Below are 24787 nucleotides of genomic sequence, written 5' to 3'. Positions count from 1 at the left end.
TGACTGACTCACGCACTCTCACTGACTGACTCAGTCTCCCTGACTGACTCACTCACTCTCACTGACTCACTCACTCTCACTGACTGACTCACTCACTCTCACTGACTGACTCGCTCACTCTCACTGACTGACTCACTCTCACTGACTCACTCTCTCTCTCACTGACTCACTCACTCAAACTGACTGACTCACTCTCACTGACTGACTCACTCTCACTGATTGACTCACTCTCACTGACTGACTCACTCACTCTCACTGACTGACTCACTCACTCTCACTGACTGACTCACTCTCACTGACTGACTCTCTCTCTCTCACTGACTGACTCACTCACACTCACTGACTGACTCACTCACTCTCACTGACTGACTCACTCACTCTCACTGACTTACTCACTCTCACTGACTCACTCACTCTCAATGATTTACTCACTCTCACTGACTCACTCACTCACTCTCACTGACTCACTCACTCACTCTCACTGACTCACTCACTCTCACTGACTCACTCACTCTAACTGACTCACTGACTCTCACTGACTCAGTGACTCTCACTCACTGACTGACTCACTCCCACTGACTGACTCACTCTCACTGACTGGCTCACTCTCACTGACTGAGTCACTGACTGACCCACTGGCTGACTCACTGGCTGACTCACTCACTCTCACTGACTGACTCACTCACTCTCACTGACTGACTCACTCACTCTCACTGACTGACTCACTCACTCTCACTGACTGAGACTCACTCTCACTGACTGACACTAACTCTCACTGACTGACACTCACTCTCACTGACTGACACTCACTCTCACTGACTGACTCACGTACTTTCACTGACTGACTCAGTCTCCCTGACTGACTCACTCACTCTCACTGACTCACTCACTCTCACTGACTGACTCACTCACTCTCACTGACTGACTCGCTCACTCTCACTGACTGACTCACTCTCACTGACTCACTCTCTCTCTCACTGACTCACTCACTCTCACTGACTCACTCACTCTCACTGACTGACTCACTCTCACTGATTGACTCATTCTAACTGACTGACTCACTCACTCTCACTCACTGACTCACTCACTCTCACTGACTGACTCACTCTCACTGACTGACTCTCTCTCTCTCTTACTGACTGACTCACTCACACTCACTGACTGACTCACTCACTCTCACTGACTGACTCACTCACTCTCACTGACTGACTCACTCTCACTGACTGACTCACTCTCACTGATTGACTCACTCTCACTGACTGACTCACTCACTCTCACTGACTGACTCACTCACTCTCACTGACTGACTCACTCTCACTGACTGACTCTCTCTCTCTCTCACTGACTGACTCACTCACACTCACTGACTGACTCACTCACTCTCACTGACTGACTCACTCACTCTCACTGACTCACTCACTCTCACTGACTCACTCACTCTCAGTGATTTACTCACTCTCACTGACTCACTCACTCACACTCACTGACTCACTCACTCTCACTGACTCACTCACTCTCACTGACTCACTCACTCTAACTGACTCACTGACTCTCACTGACTCACTGACTCTCACTCACTGACTGACTCACTCTCACTGACTGACTCACTCTCACTGACTGGCTCACTCTCACTGACTGAGTCACTGCATGACTCACTGGCTGACTCACTGGCTGACTCACTCACTCTCACTGACTGACTCACTCACTCTCACTGACTCACTCACTTACTCTCACTGACTGACTCCCTCACTCTCACTCTCACTGACTCACTCTCACTGACTCACTTTAATTGACTCACTCTCACTGACTCACTCACGCACACTGACTCACTCACTCACTGACTCACTCTCACTGACTCACTCTCACTGACTGACTGACTCACTCTCACTGACTGACTGACTCACTCTCACTGACTCACTCACTCTCAATGACTCACTCACTCTCACTGACTGACTCACTCACTCTCACTGACTCACTCACTCACTCTCACTGACTCACTCACTCTCACTGACTCACTGACTGTCACTGACTCACTGACTGACTCACTCTCACTGACTGACTCACTCTCACTGACTCACTCTCACTGACTGACTGACTCACTCTCACTGACTGACTCACTCTCACTGACTCACTCACTCTAACTGACTCACTGACTCTCACTGACTCACTCACTCTCACTGACTGACTCACTCACTCTCACTGACTCACTCACTCTCACTGACTCACTCACTCTAACTGACTCACTGACTCTCACTGACTCACTGACTCTCACTCACTGACTGACTCACTCTCACTGACTGACTCACTCTCACTGACTGGCTCACTCTCACTGACTGAGTCACTGCATGACTCACTGGCTGACTCACTGGCTGACTCACTCACTCTCACTGACTGACTCACTCACTCTCACTGACTGACTCACTTACTCTCACTGACTGACTCACTTACTCTCACTGACTGAGACTCACTCTCACTGACTGACACTCACTCTCACTGACTGACACTCACTCTCACTGACTGACACTCACTCTCACTGACTGACTCACGCACTCTCACTGACTGACTCAGTCTCACTGACTGACTCACTCACTCTCACTGACTGAGACTCACTCTCACTGACTGACACTAACTCTCACTGACTGACACTCAATCTCACTGACTGACACTCACTCTCACTGACTGACTCACACACTCTCACTGACTGACTCAGTCTCCCTGACTGACTCACTCACTCTCACTGACTCACTCACTCTCACTGACTGACTCACTCACTCTCACTGACTGACTCGCTCACTCTCACTGACTGACTCACTCTCACTGACTCACTCTCTCTCACTGACTCACTCACTCTCACTGACTGACTCACTCTCACTGACTGACTCACTCTCACTGATTGACTCACTCTCACTGACTGACTCACTCACTCTCACTGACTGACTCACTCACTCTCACTGACTGACTCACTCTCACTGACTGACTCTCTCTCTCTCTCACTGACTGACTCACTCACACTCACTGACTGACTCACTCACTCTCACTGACTGACTCACTCACTCTCACTGACTCACTCACTCTCACTGACTCACTCACTCTCAATGATTTACTCACTCTCACTGACTCACTCACTCACTCTCACTGACTCACTCACTCTCACTGACTCACTCACTCTCACTGACTCACTCACTCTAACTGACTCACTGACTCTCACTGACTCACTGACTCCCACTCACTGACTGACTCACTCTCACTGACTGACTCACTCTCACTGACTGGCTCACTCTCACTGACTGAGTCACTGCATGACTCACTGGCTGACTCACTCGCTGACTCACTCACTCTCACTGACTGACTCACTCACTCTCACTGACTGACTCACTCACTCTCACTGACTGAGACTCACTCTCACTGACTGACACTCACTCTCACTGACTGACACTCACTCTCACTGACTGACACTCACTCTCATTGACTGACTCACTCACTCTCACTGACTGACTCACTCACTCTCACTGACTGACTCGCTCACTCTCACTGACTGACTCACTCTCACTGACTCACTCTCTCTCTCACTGACTCACTCACTCTCACTGACTGACTCACTCACTCTCACTGACTGACTCACTCTCACTGACTGACTCTCTCTCTCTCACTGACTGACTCACTCACACTCACTGACTGACTCACTCACTCTCACTGACTGACTCACTCACTCTCACTGACTTACTCACTCTCACTGACTCACTCACTCTCAATGATTTACTCACTCTCACTGACTCACTCACTCACTCTCACTGACTCACTCACTCACTCTCACTGACTCACTCACTCTCACTGACTCACTCACTCTAACTGACTCACTGACTCTCACTGACTCAGTGACTCTCACTCACTGACTGACTCACTCTCACTGACTGACTCACTCTCACTGACTGGCTCACCCTCACTGACTGAGTCACTGACTGACCCACTGGCTGACTCACTGGCTGACTCACTCACTCTCACTGACTGACTCACTCACTCTCACTGACTGACTCACTCACTCTCACTGACTGACTCACTCACTCTCACTGACTGAGACTCACTCTCACTGACTGACACAAACTCTCACTGACTGACACTCACTCTCACTGACTGACACTCACTCTCACTGACTGACTCACGTACTTTCACTGACTGACTCAGTCTCCCTGACTGACTCACTCACTCTCACTGACTCACTCACTCTCACTGACTGACTCACTCACTCTCACTGACTGACTCGCTCACTCTCACTGACTGACTCACTCTCACTGACTCACTCTCTCTCTCACTGACTCACTCACTCTCACTGACTGACTCACTCTCACTGACTGACTCACTCTCACTGATTGACTCATTCTAACTGACTGACTCACTCACTCTCACTCACTGACTCACTCACTCTCACTGACTGACTCACTCTCACTGACTGACTCTCTCTCTCTCTTACTGACTGACTCACTCACACTCACTGACTGACTCACTCACTCTCACTGACTGACTCACTCACTCTCACTGACTGACTCACTCTCACTGACTGACTCACTCTCACTGATTGACTCACTCTCACTGACTGACTCACTCACTCTCACTGACTGACTCACTCACTCTCACTGACTGACTCACTCTCACTGACTGACTCTCTCTCTCTCTCACTGACTGACTCACTCACACTCACTGACTGACTCACTCACTCTCACTGACTGACTCAATCACTCTCACTGACTCACTCACTCTCACTGACTCACTCACTCTCAATGATTTACTCACTCTCACTGACTCACTCACTCACTCTCACTGACTCACTCACTCTCACTGACTCACTCACTCTCACTGACTCACTCACTCTAACTGACTCACTGACTCTCACTGACTCACTGACTCTCACTCACTGACTGACTCACTCTCACTGACTGACTCACTCTCACTGACTGGCTCACTCTCACTGACTGAGTCACTGCATGACTCACTGGCTGACTCACTGGCTGACTCACTCACTCTCACTGACTGACTCACTCACTCTCACTGACTGACTCACTTACTCTCACTGACTGACTCCCTCACTCTCACTGACTGAGACTCACTCTCACTGACTGACACTCACTCTCACTGACTGACACTCACTCTCACTGACTGACACTCACTCTCACTGACTGACTCACGCACTCTCACTGACTGACTCACTCACTCTCACTGACTGACTCGCTCACTCTCACTGACTGACTCACTCTCACTGACTCACTCTCTCTCTCACTGACTCACTCACTCTCACTGACTCACTCTCACTGACTCACTCTCACTGACTGACTCAATCTCACTGACTGACTCACTCTCACTGACTGGCTCACTCTCACTGACTGAGTCACTGACTGACCCACTGGCTGACTGACTGGCTGACTCACTCACTCTCACTGACTGACTCACTCACTCTCACTGACTGACTCACTCACTCTCACTGACTGACTCACTCACTCTCACTGACTGAGACTCACTCTCACTGACTGACACTAACTCTCACTGACTGACACTCACTCTCACTGACTGACACTCACTCTCACTGACTGATTCACATACTCTCACTGACTGACTCAGTCTCCCTGACTGACTCACTCACTCTCACTGACTCACTCACTCTCACTGACTGACTCACTCACTCTCACTGACTGACTCGCTCACTCTCACTGACTGACTCACTCTCACTGACTCACTCTCTCTCTCACTGACTTACTCACTCTCACTGACTGACTCACTCTCACTGACTGACTCACTCTCACTGATTGACTCATTCTAACTGACTGACTCACTCACTCTCACTCACTGACTCACTCACTCTCACTGACTGACTCACTCTCACTGACTGACTCTCACTCTCTCTTACTGACTGACTCACTCACACTCACTGACTGACTCACTCACTCTCACTGACTGACTCACTCACTCTCACTGACTCACTCACTCTCACTGACTCACTCACTCTCAATGATTTACTCACTCTGACTGACTGACTCACTCACTCTCACTGACTCACTCACTCTCACTGACTCACTCACTCTCACTGACTCACTCACTCTAACTGACTCACTGACTCTCACTGACTCACTGACTCTCACTCACTGACTGACTCACTCTCACTGACTGACTCACTCTCACTGACTGGCTCACTCTCACTGACTGAGTCACTGCATGACTCACTGGCTGACTCACTGGCTGACTCACTCACTCTCACTGACTGACTCACTCACTCTCACTGACTGACTCACTTACTCTCACTGACTGACTCACTTACTCTCACTGACTGAGACTCACTCTCACTGACTGACACTCACTCTCACTGACTGACACTCACTCTCACTGACTGACACTCACTCTCACTGACTGACTCACGCACTCTCACTGACTGACTCAGTCTCACTGACTGACTCACTCACTCTCACTGACTGAGACTCACTCTCACTGACTGACACTAACTCTCACTGACTGACACTCAATCTCACTGACTGACACTCACTCTCACTGACTGACTCACACACTCTCACTGACTGACTCAGTCTCCCTGACTGACTCACTCACTCTCACTGACTCACTCACTCTCACTGACTGACTCACTCACTCTCACTGACTGACTCGCTCACTCTCACTGACTGACTCACTCTCATGACTCACTCTCTCTCACTGACTCACTCACTCTCACTGACTGACTCACTCTCACTGACTGACTCACTCTCACTGACTCACTAACTCTCAATGATTTACTCACTCTCACTGACTCACTCACTCACTCTCACTGACTCACTCACTCACTCTCACTGACTCACTCACTCTCACTGACTCACTCACTCTAACTGACTCACTGACTCTCACTGACTCAGTGACTCTCACTCACTGACTGACTCACTCTCACTGACTGACTCACTCTCACTGACTGGCTCACTCTCACTGACTGAGTCACTGACTGACCCACTGGCTGACTCACTGGCTGACTCACTCACTCTCACTGACTGACTCACTCACTCTCACTGACTGACTCACTCACTCTCACTGACTGACTCACTCACTCTCACTGACTGAGACTCACTCTCACTGACTGACACAAACTCTCACTGACTGACACTCACTCTCACTGACTGACACTCACTCTCACTGACTGACACTCACTCTCACTGACTGACTCACGCACTCTCACTGACTGACTCAGTCTCTCTGACTGACTCACTCACTCTCACTGACTCACTCACTCTCACTGACTGACTCACTCACTCTCACTGACTGACTCGCTCACTCTCACTGACTGACTCACTCTCACTGACTCACTCTCTCTCTCACTGATTCACTCACTCTCACTGGCTGACTCACTCTCACTGACTGACTCACTCTCACTGACTGACTCACTCACTCTCACTGACTGACACTCACTCTCACTGACTGACTCACGTACTTTCACTGACTGACTCAGTCTCCCTGACTGACTCACTCACTCTCACTGACTCACTCACTCTCACTGACTGACTCACTCACTCTCACTGACTGACTCGCTCACTCTCACTGACTGACTCACTCTCACTGACTCACTCTCTCTCTCACTGACTCACTCACTCTCACTGACTCACTCACTCTCACTGACTCACTCACTCTAACTGACTCACTGACTCTCACTGACTCTCACTCACTGACTGACTCACTCTCACTGACTGACTCACTCTCACTGACTGGCTCACTCTCACTGACTGGGTCACTGCATGACTCACTGGCTGACTCACTGGCTGACTCACTCACTCTCACTGACTGACTCACTCACTCTCACTGACTGACTCACTTACTCTCACTGACTGACTCACTCACTCTCACTGACTGAGACTCACTCTCACTGACTGACACTCACTCTCACTGACTGACACTCACTCTCACTGACTGACTCACGTACTCTCACTGACTGACTCAGTCTCCCTGACTGACTCACTCACTCTCACTGACTCACTCACTCTCACTGACTGACTCACTCACTCTCACTGACTGACTCGCTCACTCTCACAGACTGACTCACTCTCACTGACTCACTCTCTCTCTCACTGACTCACTCACTCTCACTGACTGACTCACTCTCACTGACTGACTCACTCTCACTGATTGACTCACTCTCACTGACTGACTCACTCACTCTCACTGACTGACTCACTCACTCTCACTGACTGACTCACTCTCACTGACTGACTCTCTCTCACTGACTGACTCACTCACACTCACTGACTGACTCACTCACTCTCACTGACTGACTCACTCACTCTCACTGACTCAATCACTCTCACTGACTCACTCACTCTCAATGATTTACTCACTCTCACTGACTCACTCACTCACTCTCACTGACTCACTCACTCACTCTCACTGACTCACTCACTCTCACTGACTCACTCACTCTAACTGACTCACTGACTCTCACTGACTCAATGACTCTCACTCACTGACTGACTCACTCTCACTGACTGACTCAATCTCACTGACTGGCTCACTCTCGCTGACTGAGTCACTGACTGACCCACTGGCTGACTCACTGGCTGACTCACTCACTCTCACTGACTAACTCACTCACTCTCACTGACTGACTCACTCACTCTCACTGACTGAGACTCACTCTCACTGACTGACACTAACTCTCACTGACTGACACTCACTCTCACTGACTGACACTCACTCTCACTGACTGATTCACGTACTCTCACTGACTGACTCAGTCTCCCTGACTGACTCACTCACTCTCACTGACTCACTCACTCTCACTGACTGACTCACTCACTCTCACTGACTGACTCGCTCACTCTCACTGACTGACTCACTCTCACTGACTCACTCTCTCTCTCACTGACTCACTCACTCTCACTGACTGACTCACTCTCACTGACTGACTCACTCTCACTGATTGACTCATTCTAACTGACTGACTCACTCACTCTCACTCACTGACTCACTCACTCTCACTGACTGACTCACTCTCACTGACTGACTCTCTCTCTTACTGACTGACTCACTCATACTCACTGACTGACTCACTCACTCTCACTGACTGACTCACTCACTCTCACTGACTGACTCACTCTCACTGACTGACTCACTCTCACTGATTGACTCACTCTCACTGACTGACTCACTCACTCTCACTGACTGACTCTCTCTCTCTCTCACTGACTGACTCACTCACACTCACTGACTGACTGACTCACTCTCACTGACTGACTCATTCACTCTCACTGACTCACTCACTCTCAATGATTTACTCACTCTCACTGACTCACTCACTCACTCTCACTGACTCACTCACTCTCACTGACTCACTCACTCTCACTGACTCACTCATTCTAACTGACTCACTGACTCTCACTGACTCACTGACTCTCACTCACTGACTGACTCACTCTCACTGACTGACTCACTCTCACTGACTGGCTCACTCTCACTGACTGAGTCACTGCATGACTCACTGGCTGACTCACTGGCTGACTCACTCACTCTCACTGACTGACTCACTCACTCTCACTGACTGACTCACTTACTCTCACTGACTGACTCCCTCACTCTCACTCTCACTGACTCACTCTCACTGACTCACTTTAATTGACTCACTCTCACTGACTCACTCACTCTCACTGACTCACTCACTCACTCACTCACCCTCACTGACTCACTCTCACTGACTGACTGACTCACTCTCACTGACTGACTGACTCACTCTCACTGACTCACTCACTCTCAATGACTCACTCACTCTCACTGACTGACTCACTCACTCTCACTGACTCACTCACTCACTCTCACTGACTCACTCACTCTCACTGACTCACTGACTGTCACTGACTCACTGACTGACTCACTCTCACTGACTGACTCACTCTCACTGACTCACTCTCACTGACTGACTGACTCACTCTCACTGACTCACTCACTCACTCTCACTGACTGACTCACTCACTCTCACTCTCACTGACTCACTCTCACTGACTCACTTTAATTGACTCACTCTCACTGACTCACTCTCACTGACTCACTCACTCACTGACTCACTCTCACTGACTCACTCTCACTGACTGACTGACTCACTCTCACTGACTGACTGACTCACTCTCACTGACTCGCTCGCTCACTCTCACTGTCTGACTCTCACTGACTGACTCACTCTCACTGACACTCACCCACTCTCACACACTGACTGACTCACTCTCACTGACTGACTCCCTCTCACTGACTCACTCTCACTGACTCACTCTCACTGACTGACTCACTCTCACTGACTCACTCACTCTCACTGACTGGCTCACTCTCACTGACTGAGTCACTGACTGACCCACTGGCTGACTCACTGGCTAACTCACTCACTCTCACTGACTGACTCACTCACTCTTACTGACTGACTCACTCACTCTCACTGACTGACTCACTTACTCTCACTGACTGACTCACTCACTCTCACTGACTGACTCACTCACTCTCACTGACTGACTCACTCACTCTCACTGACTGAGACTCACTCTCACTGACTGACGCTAACTCTCACTGACTGACACTCACTCTCACTGACTGACACTCACTCTCACTGACTGACTCACATACTCTCACTGACTGACTCAGTCTCCCTGACTGACTCACTCACTCTCACTGACTCACTCACTCTCACTGACTCACTCACTCACTCTCACTGACTGACTCGCTCACTCTCACTGACTGACTCACTCTCACTGACTCACTCTCTCTCTCACTGACTCACTCACTCTCACTGACTGACTCACTCTCACTGACTGACTCACTCTCACTGATTGACTCACTCTCACTGACTGACTCACTCACTCTCACTCACTGACTCACTCACTCTCACTGACTGACTCACTCTCACTGACTGACTCTCTCTCTCTCTCACTGACTGACTCACTCACACTCACTGACTGACTCACTCACTCTCAGTGACTGACTCACTCACTCTCACTGACTCACTCACTCTCACTGACTCACTCACTCTCAATGATTTACTCACTCTCACTGACTCACTCACTCACTCTCACTGACTCACTCACTCTCACTGACTCACTCACTCTAACTGACTCACTGACTCTCACTGACTCACTGACTCTCACTCACTGACTGACTCACTCTCACTGACTGACTCACTCTCACTGACTGGCTCACTCTCACTGACTGAGTCACTGCATGACTCACTGGCTGACTCACTGGCTGACTCACTCACTCTCACTGACTGACTCACTCACTCTCACTGACTGACTCACTTACTCTCACTGACTGACTCACTCACTCTCACTGACTGAGACTCACTCTCACTGACTGACACTCACTCTCACTGACTGACACTCACTCTCACTGACTGACACTCACTCTCACTGACTGACTCACGCACTCTCACTGACTGACTCAGTCTCCCTGACTGACTCACTCACTCTCACTGACTCACTCACTCTCACTGACTGACTCACTCACTCTCACTGACTGACTCGCTCACTCTCACTGACTGACTCACTCTCACTGACTCACTCTCTCTCTCACTGACTCACTCACTCTCACTGACTCACTCTCACTGACTCACTCTCACTGACTGACTCACTCTCACTGACTGACTCACTCTCACTGACTGATTCACGTACTCTCACTGACTGACTCAGTCTCCCTGACTGACTCACTCACTCTCACTGACTCACTCACTCTCACTGACTGACTCACTCACTCTCACTGACTGACTCGCTCACTCTCACTGACTGACTCACTCTCACTGACTCACTCTCTCTCACTGACTCACTCACTCTCACTGACTGACTCACTCTCACTGACTGACTCACTCTCACTGATTGACTCATTCTAACTGACTGACTCACTCACTCTCACTCACTGACTCACTCACTCTCACTGACTGACTCACTCTCACTGACTGACTCTCACTCTCTCTTACTGACTGACTCACTCACACTCACTGACTGACTCACTCACTCTCACTGACTGACTCACTCACTCTCACTGACTCACTCACTCTCACTGACTCACTCACTCTCAATGATTTACTCACTCTGACTGACTCACTCACTCACTCTCACTGACTCACTCACTCTCACTGACTCACTCACTCTCACTGACTCACTCACTCTCACTGACTCACTCACTCTAACTGACTCACTGACTCTCACTGACTCACTGACTCTCACTCACTGACTGACTCACTCTCACTGACTGACTCACTCTCACTGACTGGCTCACTCTCACTGACTGAGTCACTGCATGACTCACTGGCTGACTCACTGGCTGACTCACTCACTCTCACTGACTGACTCACACACTCTCACTGACTGACTCACTTACTCTCACTGACTGACTCACTTACTCTCACTGACTGAGACTCACTCTCACTGACTGACACTCACTCTCACTGACTGACACTCACTCTCACTGACTGACACTCACTCTCACTGACTGACTCATGCACTCTCACTGACTGACTCAGTCTCTCTGACTGACTCACTCACTCTCACTGACTCACTCACTCTCACTGACGGACTCACTCACTCTCACTGACTGACTCGCTCACTCTCACTGACTGACTCACTCTCACTGACTCACTCTCTCTCTCACTGATTCACTCACTCTCACTGGCTGACTCACTCTCACTGACTGACTCACTCTCTCTGACTGACTCACTCACTCTCACTGACTGACTCACTCTCACTGACTGACTCTCTCTCTCTCTCACTGACTGACTCACTCACTCTCACTGACTGACTCACTCACTCTCACTGACTGACTCACTCACTCTCACTGACTGAGACTCACTCTCACTGACTTACACTAACTCTCACTGACTGACACTCAATCTCACTGACTGACACTCACTCTCACTGACTGACTCACACACTCTCACTGACTGACTCAGTCTCCCTGACTGACTCACTCACTCTCACTGACTCACTCACTCTCACTGACTGACTCACTCACTCTCACTGACTGACTCGCTCACTCTCACTGACTGACTCACTCTCACTGACTCACTCTCTCTCACTGACTCACTCACTCTCACTGACTGACTCACTCTCACTGACTGACTCACTCTCACTGATTGACTCACTCTCACTGACTGACTCACTCACTCTCACTGACTGACTCACTCACTCTCACTGACTGACTCACTCTCACTGACTGACTCTCTCTCTCTCTCACTGACTGACTCACTCACACTCACTGACTGACTCACTCACTCTCACTGACTGACTCACTCACTCTCACTGACTCACTCACTCTCACTGACTCGCTCACTCTCAATGATTTACTCACTCTCACTGACTCACTCACTCACTCTCACTGACTCACTCACTCTCACTGACTCACTCACTCTCACTGACTCACTCACTCTAACTGACTCACTGACTCTCACTGACTCACTGACTCCCACTCACTGACTGACTCACTCTCACTGACTGACTCACTCTCACTGACTGGCTCACTCTCACTGACTGAGTCACTGCATGACTCACTGGCTGACTCACTGGCTGACTCACTCACTCTCACTGACTGACTCACTCACTCTCACTGACTGACTCACTCACTCTCACTGACTGACTCACTCACTCTCACTGACTGAGACTCACTCTCACTGACTGACACTCACTCTCACTGACTGACACTCACTCTCACTGACTGACACTCACTCTCACTGACTGACTCACGCACTCTCACTGACTGACTCAGTCTCCCTGACTGACTCACTCACTCTCACCGACTCACTCACTCTCACTGACTGACTCACTCACTCTCACTGACTGACTCACTCACTCTCAGTGACTGACTCACTCACTCTCACTGACTCACTCACTCTCACTGACTCACTCACTCTCAATGATTTACTCACTCTCACTGACTCACTCACTCACTCTCACTGACTCACTCACTCTCACTGACTCACTCACTCTCACTGACTCACTCACTCTAACTGACTCACTGACTCTCACTGACTCACTGACTCTCACTCACTGACTGACTCACTCTCACTGACTGACTCACTCTCACTGACTGGCTCACTCTCACTGACTGAGTCACTGCATGACTCACTGGCTGACTCACTGGCTGACTCACTCACTCTCACTGACTGACTCACTCACTCTCACTGACTGACTCACTTACTCTCACTGACTGACTCACTCACTCTCACTGACTGAGACTCACTCTCACTGACTGACACTCACTCTCACTGACTGACACTCACTCTCACTGACTGACACTCACTCTCACTGACTGACTCACGCACTCTCACTGACTGACTCAGTCTCCCTGACTGACTCACTCACTCTCACTGACTCACTCACTCTCACTGACTGACTCACTCACTCTCACTGACTGACTCGCTCACTCTCACTGACTGACTCACTCTCACTGACTCACTCTCTCTCTCACTGACTCACTCACTCTCACTGACTCACTCTCACTGACTCACTCTCACTGACTGACTCACTCTCACTGACTGACTCACTCTCACTGACTGGCTCACTCTCACTGACTGAGTCACTGACTGACCCACTGGCTGACTGACTGGCTGACTCACTCACTCTCACTGACTGACTCACTCACTCTCACTGACTGACTCACTTACTCTCACTGACTGACTCACTCACTCTCACTGACTGAGACTCACTCTCACTGACTGACACTAACTCTCACTGACTGACACTCACTCTCACTGACTGACACTCACTCTCACTGACTGATTCATGTACTCTCACTGACTGACTCAGTCTCCCTGACTGACTCACTCACTCTCACTGACTCACTCACTCTCACTGACTGACTCACTCACTCTCACTGACTGACTCGCTCACTCTCACTGACTGACTCACTCTCACTGACTCACTCTCTCTCTCACTGACTCACTCACTCTCACTGACTGACTCACTCTCACTGACTGACTCACTCTCACTGATTGACTCATTCTAACTGACTGACTCACTCACTCTCACTCACTGACTCACTCACTCTCACTGACTGACTCACTCTCACTGACTGACTCTCACTCTCTCTTACTGACTGACTCACTCACACTCACCGACTGACTCACTCACTCTCACTGACTGACTCACTCACTCTCACTGACTCACTCACTCTCACTGACTCACTCACTCTCAATGATTTACTCACTCTGACTGACTCACTCACTCACTCTCACTGACTCACTCACTCTCACTGACTCACTCACTCTCACTGACTCACTCACTCTAACTGACTCACTGACTCTCACTGACTCACTGACTCTCACTCACTGACTGACTCACTCTCACTGAATGACTCACTCTCACTGACTGGCTCACTCTCACTGACTGAGTCACTGCATGACTTACTGGCTGACTCACTGGCTGACTCACTCACTCACTCACTCTCACTGACTGACTCACTCACTCTCACTGACTGACTCACTTACTCTCACTGACTGACTCACTTACTCTCACTGACTGAGACTCACTCTCACTGACTGACACTCACTCTCACTGACTGACACTCACTCTCACTGACTGACACTCACTCTCACTGACTGACTCACGCACTCTCACTGACTGACTCAGTCTCTCTGACTGACTCACTCACTCTCACTGACTCACTCACTCTCACTGACTGACTCACTCACTCTCACTGACTGACTCGCTCACTCTCACTGACTGACTCACTCTCACTGACTCACTCTCTCTCTCACTGATTCACTCACTCTCACTGGCTGACTCACTCTCACTGACTGACTCACTCTCTCTGACTGACTCACTCACTCACTCTCACTGACTGACTCACTCTCACTGACTGACTCTCTCTCTCTCTCACTGACTGACTCACTCACTCTCACTGACTGACTCACTCACTCTCACTGACTGACTCACTCACTCTCATTGACTGAGACTCACTCTCACTGACTGACACTAACTCTCACTGACTGACACTCAATCTCACTGACTGACACTCACTCTCACTGACTGACTCACACACTCTCACTGACTGACTCAGTCTCCCTGACTGACTCACTCACTCTCACTGACTCACTCACTCTCACTGACTGACTCACTCACTCTCACTGACTGACTCGCTCACTCTCACTGACTGACTCACTCTCACTGACTCACTCTCTCTCACTGACTCACTCACTCTCACTGACTCACTCACTCTCACTGACTGACTCACTCTCACTGATTGACTCACTCTCACTGACTGACTCACTCACTCTCACTGACTGACTCACTCACTCTCACTGACTGACTCACTCTCACTGACTGACTCTCTCTCTCTCTCACTGACTGACTCACTCACACTCACTGACTGACTCACTCACTCTCACTGACTGACTCACTCACTCTCACTGACTCACTCACTCTCACTGACTCACTCACTCTCAATGATTTACTCACTCTCACTGACTCACTCACTCACTCTCACTGACTCACTCACTCTCACTGACTCACTCACTCTCACTGACTCACTCACTCTAACTGACTCACTGACTCTCACTGACTCACTGACTCCCACTCACTGACTGACTCACTCTCACTGACTGACTCACTCTCACTGACTGGCTCACTCTCACTGACTGAGTCACTGCATGACTCACTGGCTGACTCACTGGCTGACTCACTCACTCTCACTGACTGACTCACTCACTCTCACTGACTGACTCACTCACTCTCACTGACTGACTCACTCACTCTCACTGACTGAGACTCACTCTCACTGACTGACACTCACTCTCACTGACTGACACTCACTCTCACTGACTGACACTCACTCTCACTGACTGACTCACGCACTCTCACTGACTGACTCAGTCTCCCTGACTGACTCACTCACTCTCACTGACTCACTCACTCTCACTGACTGACTCACTCACTCTCACTGACTGACTCGCTCACTCTCACTGACTGACTCACTCTCACTGACTCACTCTCTCTCTCACTGACTCACTCACTCAAACTGACTGACTCACTCTCACTGACTGACTCACTCTCACTGATTGACTCACTCTCACTGACTGACTCACTCACTCTCACTGACTGACTCACTCACTCTCACTGACTGACTCACTCTCACTGACTGACTCTCTCTCTCTCACTGACTGACTCACTCACACTCACTGACTGACTCACTCACTCTCACTGACTGACTCACTCACTCTCACTGACTTACTCACTCTCACTGACTCACTCACTCTCAATGATTTACTCACTCTCACTGACTCACTCACTCACTCTCACTGACTCACTCACTCACTCTCACTGACTCACTCACTCTCACTGACTCACTCACTCTAACTGACTCACTGACTCTCACTGACTCAGTGACTCTCACTCACTGACTGACTCACTCCCACTGACTGACTCACTCTCACTGACTGGCTCACTCTCACTGACTGAGTCACTGACTGACCCACTGGCTGACTCACTGGCTGACTCACTCACTCTCACTGACTGACTCACTCACTCTCACTGACTGACTCACTCACTCTCACTGACTGACTCACTCACTCTCACTGACTGAGACTCACTCTCACTGACTGACACTAACTCTCACTGACTGACACTCACTCTCACTGACTGACACTCACTCTCACTGACTGACTCACGTACTTTCACTGACTGACTCAGTCTCCCTGACTGACTCACTCACTCTCACTGACTCACTCACTCTCACTGACTGACTCACTCACTCTCACTGACTGACTCGCTCACTCTCACTGACTGACTCACTCTCACTGACTCACTCTCTCTCTCACTGACTCACTCACTCTCACTGACTCACTCACTCTCACTGACTGACTCACTCTCACTGATTGACTCATTCTAACTGACTGACTCACTCACTCTCACTCACTGACTCACTCACTCTCACTGACTGACTCACTCTCACTGACTGACTCTCTCTCTCTCTTACTGACTGACTCACTCACACTCACTGACTGACTCACTCACTCTCACTGACTGACTCACTCACTCTCACTGACTGACTCACTCTCACTGACTGACTCACTCTCACTGATTGACTCACTCTCACTGACTGACTCACTCACTCTCACTGACTGACTCACTCACTCTCACTGACTGACTCACTCTCACTGACTGACTCTCTCTCTCTCTCACTGACTGACTCACTCACACTCACTGACTGACTCACTCACTCTCACTGACTGACTCACTCACTCTCACTGACTCACTCACTCTCACTGACTCACTCACTCTCAGTGATTTACTCACTCTCACTGACTCACTCACTCACACTCACTGACTCACTCACTCTCACTGACTCACTCACTCTCACTGACTCACTCACTCTAACTGACTCACTGACTCTCACTGACTCACTGACTCTCACTCACTGACTGACTCACTCTCACTGACTGACTCACTCTCACTGACTGGCTCACTCTCACTGACTGAGTCACTGCATGACTCACTGGCTGACTCACTGGCTGACTCACTCACTCTCACTGACTGACTCACTCACTCTCACTGACTCACTCACTTACTCTCACTGACTGACTCCCTCACTCTCACTCTCACTGACTCACTCTCACTGACTCACTTTAATTGACTCACTCTCACTGACTCACTCACGCACACTGACTCACTCACTCACTGACTCACTCTCACTGACTCACTCTCACTGACTGACTGACTCACTCTCACTGACTGACTGACTCACTCTCACTGACTCACTCACTCTCAATGACTCACTCACTCTCACTGACTGACTCACTCACTCTCACTGACTCACTCACTCACTCTCACTGACTCACTCACTCTCACTGACTCACTGACTGTCACTGACTCACTGACTGACTCACTCTCACTGACTGACTCACTCTCACTGACTCACTCTCACTGACTGACTGACTCACTCTCACTGACTGACTCACTCTCACTGACTCACTCACTCTAACTGACTCACTGACTCTCACTGACTCACTCACTCTCACTGACTGACTCACTCACTCTCACTGACTCACTCACTCTCACTGACTCACTCACTCTAACTGACTCACTGACTCTCACTGACTCACTGACTCTCACTCACTGACTGACTCACTCTCACTGACTGACTCACTCTCACTGACTGGCTCACTCTCACTGACTGAGTCACTGCATGACTCACTGGCTGACTCACTGGCTGACTCACTCACTCTCACTGACTGACTCACTCACTCTCACTGACTGACTCACTTACTCTCACTGACTGACTCACTTACTCTCACTGACTGAGACTCACTCTCACTGACTGACACTCACTCTCACTGACTGACACTCACTCTCACTGACTGACACTCACTCTCACTGACTGACTCACGCACTCTCACTGACTGACTCAGTCTCACTGACTGACTCACTCACTCTCACTGACTGAGACTCACTCTCACTGACTGACACTAACTCTCACTGACTGACACTCAATCTCACTGACTGACACTCACTCTCACTGACTGACTCACACACTCTCACTGACTGACTCAGTCTCCCTGACTGACTCACTCACTCTCACTGACTCACTCACTCTCACTGACTGACTCACTCACTCTCACTGACTGACTCGCTCACTCTCACTGACTGACTCACTCTCACTGACTCACTCTCTCTCACTGACTCACTCACTCTCACTGACTGACTCACTCTCACTGACTGACTCACTCTCACTGATTGACTCACTCTCACTGACTGACTCACTCACTCTCACTGACTGACTCACTCACTCTCACTGACTGACTCACTCTCACTGACTGACTCTCTCTCTCTCTCACTGACTGACTCACTCACACTCACTGACTGACTCACTCACTCTCACTGACTGACTCACTCACTCTCACTGACTCACTCACTCTCACTGACTCACTCACTCTCAATGATTTACTCACTCTCACTGACTCACTCACTCACTCTCACTGACTCACTCACTCTCACTGACTCACTCACTCTCACTGACTCACTCACTCTAACTGACTCACTGACTCTCACTGACTCACTGACTCACACTCACTGACTGACTCACTCTCACTGACTGACTCACTCTCACTGACTGGCTCACTCTCACTGACTGAGTCACTGCATGACTCACTGGCTGACTCACTCGCTGACTCACTCACTCTCACTGACTGACTCACTCACTCTCACTGACTGACTCACTCACTCTCACTGACTGAGACTCACTCTCACTGACTGACACTCACTCTCACTGACTGACACTCACTCTCACTGACTGACACTCACTCTCATTGACTGACTCACTCACTCTCACTGACTGACTCACTCACTCTCACTGACTGACTCGCTCACTCTCACTGACTGACTCACTCTCACTGACTCACTCTCTCTCTCACTGACTCACTCACTCTCACTGACTGACTCACTCACTCTCACTGACTGACTCACTCTCACTGACTGACTCTCTCTCTCTCACTGACTGACTCACTCACACTCACTGACTGACTCACTCACTCTCACTGACTGACTCACTCACTCTCACTGACTTACTCACTCTCACTGACTCACTCACTCTCAATGATTTACTCACTCTCACTGACTCACTCACTCACTCTCACTGACTCACTCACTCACTCTCACTGACTCACTCACTCTCACTGACTCACTCACTCTAACTGACTCACTGACTCTCACTGACTCAGTGACTCTCACTCACTGACTGACTCACTCTCACTGACTGACTCACTCTCACTGACTGGCTCACCCTCACTGACTGAGTCACTGACTGACCCACTGGCTGACTCACTGGCTGACTCACTCACTCTCACTGACTGACTCACTCACTCTCACTGACTGACTCACTCACTCTCACTGACTGACTCACTCACTCTCACTGACTGAGACTCACTCTCACTGACTGACACAAACTCTCACTGACTGACACTCACTCTCACTGACTGACACTCACTCTCACTGACTGACTCACGTACTTTCACTGACTGACTCAGTCTCCCTGACTGACTCACTCACTCTCACTGACTCACTCACTCTCACTGACTGACTCACTCACTCTCACTGACTGACTCGCTCACTCTCACTGACTGACTCACTCTCACTGACTCACTCTCTCTCTCACTGACTCACTCACTCTCACTGACTGACTCACTCTCACTGACTGACTCACTCTCACTGATTGACTCATTCTAACTGACTGACTCACTCACTCTCACTCACTGACTCACTCACTCTCACTGACTGACTCACTCTCACTGACTGACTCTCTCTCTCTCTTACTGACTGACTCACTCACACTCACTGACTGACTCACTCACTCTCACTGACTGACTCACTCACTCTCACTGACTGACTCACTCTCACTGACTGACTCACTCTCACTGATTGACTCACTCTCACTGACTGACTCACTCACTCTCACTGACTGACTCACTCACTCTCACTGACTGACTCACTCTCACTGACTGACTCTCTCTCTCTCTCACTGACTGACTCACTCACACTCACTGACTGACTCACTCACTCTCACTGACTGACTCAATCACTCTCACTGACTCACTCACTCTCACTGACTCACTCACTCTCAATGATTTACTCACTCTCACTGACTCACTCACTCACTCTCACTGACTCACTCACTCTCACTGACTCACTCACTCTCACTGACTCACTCACTCTAACTGACTCACTGACTCTCACTGACTCACTGACTCTCACTCACTGACTGACTCACTCTCACTGACTGACTCACTCTCACTGACTGGCTCACTCTCACTGACTGAGTCACTGCATGACTCACTGGCTGACTCACTGGCTGACTCACTCACTCTCACTGACTGACTCACTCACTCTCACTGACTGACTCACTTACTCTCACTGACTGACTCCCTCACTCTCACTGACTGAGACTCACTCTCACTGACTGACACTCACTCTCACTGACTGACACTCACTCTCACTGACTGACACTCACTCTCACTGACTGACTCACGCACTCTCACTGACTGACTCACTCACTCTCACTGACTGACTCGCTCACTCTCACTGACTGACTCACTCTCACTGACTCACTCTCTCTCTCACTGACTCACTCACTCTCACTGACTCACTCTCACTGACTCACTCTCACTGACTGACTCAATCTCACTGACTGACTCACTCTCACTGACTGGCTCACTCTCACTGACTGAGTCACTGACTGACCCACTGGCTGACTGACTGGCTGACTCACTCACTCTCACTGACTGACTCACTCACTCTCACTGACTGACTCACTCACTCTCACTGACTGACTCACTCACTCTCACTGACTGAGACTCACTCTCACTGACTGACACTAACTCTCACTGACTGACACTCACTCTCACTGACTGACACTCACTCTCACTGACTGATTCACGTACTCTCACTGACTGACTCAGTCTCCCTGACTGACTCACTCACTCTCACTGACTCACTCACTCTCACTGACTGACTCACTCACTCTCACTGACTGACTCGCTCACTCTCACTGACTGACTCACTCTCACTGACTCACTCTCTCTCTCACTGACTTACTCACTCTCACTGACTGACTCACTCTCACTGACTGACTCACTCTCACTGATTGACTCATTCTAACTGACTGACTCACTCACTCTCACTCACTGACTCACTCACTCTCACTGACTGACTCACTCTCACTGACTGACTCTCACTCTCTCTTACTGACTGACTCACTCACACTCACTGACTGACTCACTCACTCTCACTGACTGACTCACTCACTCTCACTGACTCACTCACTCTCACTGACTCACTCACTCTCAATGATTTACTCACTCTGACTGACTGACTCACTCACTCTCACTGACTCACTCACTCTCACTGACTCACTCACTCTCACTGACTCACTCACTCTAACTGACTCACTGACTCTCACTGACTCACTGACTCTCACTCACTGACTGACTCACTCTCACTGACTGACTCACTCTCACTGACTGGCTCACTCTCACTGACTGAGTCACTGCATGACTCACTGGCTGACTCACTGGCTGACTCACTCACTCTCACTGACTGACTCACTCACTCTCACTGACTGACTCACTTACTCTCACTGACTGACTCACTTACTCTCACTGACTGAGACTCACTCTCACTGACTGACACTCACTCTCACTGACTGACACTCACTCTCACTGACTGACACTCACTCTCACTGACTGACTCACGCACTCTCACTGACTGACTCAGTCTCACTGACTGACTCACTCACTCTCACTGACTGAGACTCACTCTCACTGACTGACACTAACTCTCACTGACTGACACTCAATCTCACTGACTGACACTCACTCTCACTGACTGACTCACACACTCTCACTGACTGACTCAGTCTCCCTGACTGACTCACTCACTCTCACTGACTCACTCACTCTCACTGACTGACTCACTCACTCTCACTGACTGACTCGCTCACTCTCACTGACTGACTCACTCTCACTGACTCACTCTCTCTCACTGACTCACTCACTCTCACTGACTGACTCACTCTCACTGACTGACTCACTCTCACTGATTGACTCACTCTCACTGACTGACTCACTCACTCTCACTGACTGACTCACTCACTCTCACTGACTGACTCACTCTCACTGACTGACTCTCTCTCTCTCTCACTGACTGACTCACTCACACTCACTGACTGACTCACTCACTCTCACTGACTGACTCACTCACTCTCACTGACTCACTCACTCGCACTGACTCACTCACTCTCAATGATTTACTCACTCTCACTGACTCACTCACTCACTCTCACTGACTCACTCACTCTCACTGACTCACTCACTCTCACTGACTCACTCACTCTAACTGACTCACTGACTCTCACTGACTCACTGACTCCCACTCACTGACTGACTCACTCTCACTGACTGACTCACTCTCACTGACTGGCTCACTCTCACTGACTGAGTCACTGCATGACTTACTGGCTGACTCACTGGCTGACTCACCCACTCTCACTGACTGACTCACTCACTCTCACTGACTGACTCACTCACTCTCACTGACTGACTCACTCACTCTCACTGACTGAGACTCACTCTCACTGACTGACACTCACTCTCACTGACTGACACTCACTCTCACTGACTGACACTCACTCTCACTGACTGACTCATGCACTCTCACTGACTGACTCAGTCTCCCTGACTGACTCACTCACTCTCACTGACTGACTCACTCACTCTCACTGACTGACTCACTCACTCTCACTGACTGACTCACTCACTCTCACTGACTGAGACTCACTCTCACTGACTCACTCACTCTCACTGACTGACTCACTCACTCTCACTGACTGACTCGCTCACTCTCACTGACTGACTCACTCTCACTGACTCACTCTCTCTCTCACTGACTCACTCAATCTCACTAACTGACTCACTCTCACTGACTGACTCACTCTCACTGATTGACTCACTCTCACTGACTGACTCACTCACTCTCACTGACTGACTCACTCACTCTCACTGACTGACTCACTCTCACTGACTGACTCTCTCTCTCTCACTGACTGACTCACTCACACTCAGACTGACTCACTCACTCTCACTGACTGACTCACTCACTCTCACTGACTTACTCACTCTCACTGACTCACTCACTCTCAATGATTTACTCACTCTCACTGACTCACTCACTCACTCTCACTGACTCACTCACTCACTCTCACTGACTCACTCACTCTCACTGACTCACTCACTCTAACTGACTCACTGACTCTCACTGACTCAGTG

Source organism: Triturus cristatus, chromosome 1_1, assembly GCF_964204655.1.
Source record: "Triturus cristatus chromosome 1_1, aTriCri1.1, whole genome shotgun sequence".
Classification (NCBI taxonomy): domain Eukaryota; kingdom Metazoa; phylum Chordata; class Amphibia; order Caudata; family Salamandridae; genus Triturus; species Triturus cristatus.
The sequence above is the reverse complement of the archived record's forward strand: the minus strand, read 5'-3'. Positions refer to the sequence as shown.